This window comes from Aulonocara sp. 'chitande type north' Nkhata Bay, linkage group LG4, assembly GCF_057382095.1.
Source record: "Aulonocara sp. 'chitande type north' Nkhata Bay isolate Kocher_YH1m ecotype deep benthic linkage group LG4, A_spYH_male_GT1.1, whole genome shotgun sequence".
NCBI lineage: Eukaryota > Metazoa > Chordata > Actinopteri > Cichliformes > Cichlidae > Aulonocara > Aulonocara sp. 'chitande type north' Nkhata Bay.
The window spans coordinates 1703548-1708687 of NC_141347.1; positions in this window are offsets into that span (position 1 = coordinate 1703548).

Sequence of the window (5140 nt, forward strand, 5' to 3'; positions counted from 1 at the left end):
GTCTTTTCTCTGTGTACCATTAAAGGGAATAAAAATAATCTTTGTTTATTCCTGCTAATAAAAACAACAACAACAACAGTGTAACAGTTTAAATATAGCACCATTACTTTAACTTCCTTGCAACAATTAATTTGCTCACAGTCTATATAAACCCTTTAAAATGTAATTTCAATAAAAAAAAATATTGCAATATAACATTGCAGCACAAAAGCACCTACCTACTGTACCAACACAAAAACAAGAGACTCCTGTCCCAGTTGTTTCAGCTTGAAGCTTGTTCAGTTGATACAAGTGGGGGAGTAGTGATAAAATAATTAGCTCACTGAATCAAAATTTATGGATAGAAGTAGTGCACCACTGCCTAATGAAAGCTGCTCAAGCATTCGATTCATTGGTTAGTTACTAAGAACTTGTCGGGTTGTTATGAAAGTTTTCTGAATTGGATTAAAGGGTTACTGCTCTCACTGATTTGATTCATCATTAGGCCTAGCACAACCAGCTACTTTTGTTTAAGTGGTCAGTAAGAAATACTTGGTGGGAACCAGCGAGACCCAATTTCTTTCCAATTATTTGCTCAACTGTGCCTGTATCAAATAACGCAGCTGCGAGCTGGATGGATTTAAAACACAAGTTGAAATTCCACGGATGCTCTTGCAAATATTAACATGCAGCACGTGTGAACGAATATTCAGCATATTGAAAGTAACACCTGTCGGTCAAAGATATGCCTACAGGTAACTCTTTTTTTTTTTGTTTCTTTGTTTTTTTTGCCTGTCCCGTTTGGCTCTTTTGCCATCAGAATTATTGTCTAAAGGCAAAGAAAGATGGCCAACGGATTTACTTTACCAAACTGACCATCCCAGCCTTGCCGTAATGGTCCATTTGATTCACCTTTTATTGTTTATTTTATTTTCACTTACTGAATACGGGACAGACTTGACTGGGGGAAAGAAGGGGAGAAAGAAAGAGGGAAAGAGAAACAGCTGAGAAGAGGGACGGGGGAGAAGGGCAAAAAACAAAAACCAACAGAACGGGCAGAAAAAAAAAAGAAGAAAAATGCATCTATCGATCACCTGGATCACCTGTTGAGAAAGAAAAAAGAAAACAAGCAGAAGAGAACAAGAGTAATAGAATAAACAACATCACAATGATATATGGGAATATGACAGTAAATACTAAATATTAAACATTATTGTGCAGCACATAAGATCAACAGAACACAGTGTGCTTTGAGGTAGGAGCCAAAAAGGGTGTAGTTTGTGGGTGTGATCACCCGTGTGTACACCTGTGAGCATGGACGCGCTTGTTTTTTGTTTTTTAAAAGGTTCCTTCATGTAATGATCTGCTAGAGGGTGTGTGTGTGTGTGGGGGGGGGGGGGGGGGGGGGCACAGCCCCGTCCTCCAGGGCATGAAGCAGTTATGGAGGAGATCAAAACTCCAGACATCCAGAGGCCCCCAGAACACAAGAGACCAAGGAAAACCAACAGAGGGGCAGCCGCGCCACTGTCCCAGAAAGAGCTGAGGAGAGTCCCAGATGAGGGCTCACTCAGCAGCCGCGGAGCAGAAGCCAGGGGGGTTGCAGTGACGCGCCCGTGAGCTCCGCCGGCAGCCAGCCGTGCCTGAGTGACCGAGCCCCAGGCCGAGAGGCCGGGGGCACCCCACCTCCAAAGTGGCCCGAGCGAGCCCCAGGCTCCAGGCCCCGATAAGCAGCCGCCAAGGAGTGAGCCGGTGTGTACCTGGATGCCCATCCCCAGACACAAAGAACCACCAACGCACCGATGTCTGAGGGTGTCCGCCACTGGCAGGGGAAGTGGTGGTGGGGGGAGATAGGCCTCCAAACCTTGGAGGGCCTGAGATGTCCCCAGAGAGGTGGCGTCTGATACCCAACCTGACATATAGACACAGACATACAGGCACACACAGATACAAACATCCATTCCCACCCTCATGCTCTCATATGCACTTACTCCACACTCAACCAACGTGGAGACAGACATAAAGAGACGCTGTACACACAATCACACTCCCCAAGCGTACTCTACGAACCGGGTCTAGGTACCCTTGCCCCTGGAGGGGGGAACTGCATCCAGACCCAGGTGGTGTTACCCTTTTCCCTGCGGTGGGGAGAGGCAGACCGCCCCGACTCCGCAGCAGCAGGGAGGCCCCACACTCCAGACCGCAGTCGGACGGCCAACTCCTCCTTCTAGCCCCCCCGCTCCAGCAGGCCGCAGAGAACGGGGGTGAGAGAAGACTCCAAACCTCCCTCCACCCGCTCATTGTAGTGTTGATGCATGTGTGTTCTAAGGTCCATTTAAAACCCAGGAGGGCATGGAGCTACCTGCCAGAGAGCAGCAGGTAAGCGCATGGTCCCTCCTGCTAGCCCTCAATGTCTACGTGTATTCAAAATTGAGAGGTGGGCAACGACGCCAGGGGTGAGGTGTACACCCTGATGGTCTTTTGGAATCCGTGTAGCGTGCCCACCCCCAAGATCCTATATGTATGTGTAATGAGAGTGTGAGTAATGTGAATGTCTAAGTTGTGGGATAAAATTGAGGCAGAGGCAGCCAGAAGGGGACAGGGGGGGGGGGGGGGGTAGCCTCCTCTGCACCCTGGTGACACACCCCTACTCCAAGGCCCTGCACGTGTGGGTGGTTGTGGTGGAGCGGGAAGAGGGAGGCAGCTGGAGATGGGGAGGGAAGGAAGAGAGGGGCAAGTGACCCCTCCCTGGGGCCAGCTCCCCTGCTGACCCCAGTAGGCACCCCCATACTCCGCGACCCGCCAGGGAAAGGGGGCCCAGGCCCATCCGGACCGGGGCCCAGTGCAGCAGCGCCGCCCGGCCCCACAGAGCCTGGGACAGTCCACCCAACCCCACCACAGAGAAAACTGCACCCACCCCACCATCCACTCATCTTCCAGACTACATAAGACAATAGACGCCCAGGCTGAGATCTTCCTCCACCTCTCCTGTATCTCCCCCTCCTGCAGAGAGAGTTCCTGAAGAGAGGAAAGCTCCTGCAAGATGTGACAACCTCCCCCACCAGTTGAAGAGCCCCCCAGGTGGCTCGATGCACCGGCGGCACCCTGCGCCAGGGCTGGGCCCCCATGCACCCACCCGCCCACAACCCCGGCAACACACCAACCAGGACCCAAGCCCCCGAGGCCCAGCCAGGGCCCCAGCCCAGAGACGGAGCGCCCCCAGAACCTCACGCCCATCCCGGACCCACCCAGGGGCAACCAGGCTACCAGGTCAGTAAACCCACGTCCATCAGCACAGAGCCTCCCCTAGCCCCGCTGCACGCAGCCACGAGGAAACCGTCACCTGAGAGCCAACAGAGCCCCTAATTGGACATGACCGCTACCCCGGGTTCAGCCCCCCAAGAAAGATGCCTCCGGGGAACCCCCCGACGCCCTAAGCCTGTCCCTACCCCCACACCAATCACAACAGTGAAGGCGGGACCAAACTATGACCCCCCCACCCCCACTAGGTGATTGAGCTGATCAAAGGAGCCCAGAGCAATTGATCTGATGTGGTGGCAGAGGCTGTATCAAGACTAATGTAATCTAATAGATAATTTCTATATTGGTTAGAATTAAGATTATTTTTATTTTTCCAGTTCATGAAGACTGTTTTCTTGGCTATACATAGGGCAGTGAAAACCATATGGGCGATATTCTTTTCTGAAGTGACATCATCTAAGCTGCCCAACAAACACACTAAGGGGGAAGTTGGAATGTTACATTTCAGACACTTTGATAAGTCTTCACATATCTCGCGCCAAAACTTCTGAACTGGTGGACAGAACCAAAGAGCGTGGATATAATTGTCCGGTTAATTGGTTTGGCAGTGTGAGCAGTTGTTGGTAGACGTAAAGCCCATCTTGAACATCCGATGACCTGTAATATTTTGTATTAAATTAATTGAAGACTGGGATTTCTAATTAGATGAAAGGTTTTTAAGCAAGTCTGAGACCAGAAGTTTTGGTCTAAGTTAACTGATAAATCCGCTTCCCATTTTGCAATAGGAAGTGATATTGATTCATCTGTTTTAGAAAGCATTCTGTATATTTTGGATAGTAATTTGGGGGTTTTAAGAGTAAGAAATTGAAAAATTTGTAAAATAACATTGTACTGCTCAAAAGACTGTCAAGAGACACACTGGTCTGTGCACAGAAGGTACTGTAAGCCACATACATGTTCATCTATTAAGAAACAGGAAACACAGTCAAGTTGCAAACCAAAGTGTAGGAAAAGAAGTAATCCAGTGAAGATGCCTACTGTAAAAGAGCTTGTAGGAGAGAAATGTCTCATTCAGTGCTTTCTGCACAACCAAAGAATCCAGGCACTTTGGGACACAGGTTCACAAATTTGTGCTGTAGATGCAGCCTGGAAACAGACCCATTTGCCTGATGTCCAACTAAGAGATATAGCAGAACTAGTAGACCCACTTGAACAACTGCAACTTGAAGCAGCCAATGGGACGGAAATACCATATATTGGTTGGCTCGAGGTAAGCTTCAGACTTACTGCTAATGATAAAGATCTGCTAATACCTGTGTTAGTGTTAAAAGGCAACCAACAGTCATGCCCCATAATTGGCTTCAATGTGATTTCACACCTAGTTGCAAACAGAGTACAGGATAAGACAAACAATAAGAATAAAGAGAAACTCGTGAAAACAGTAAAAGTAGCTTTTCCTCACCTCAGAAAGAGTAGGGCAAGAGCTTTTGTTAATGCAGTGACAGTGGGACAGCCATGTGAGCACAGTGTAAGAACCACAAATGAGAGAGTTGAAGTGCCTAAACAGAGTTCCGTCCAAATAGAGTGTCGTGTGCAAGCCCCGCCTTTCAAAGAAGATAGAACCCTGATCTTCGAGCCTCATGAGAACCCACAGTGGCCTGAAGGACTCGAGTTCTGTGATACCCTTGTTTTAGTAAAGACTGGTATGACACCAAAAATTGTCATTAGTGTACAAAATCCCACCAGCCATGACATCACACTGCCAAGTAGGACTGTTATTGGAACTGTGCAGTCTGTTGCATCAATATATCCTACTAATGTATTCAAAACTGACTGCCTCCCTACTGCATCAGTCCGTCCCATCCAGGCTAAGAGCTCAGGTGAGAACACACCTAAAAGTGAA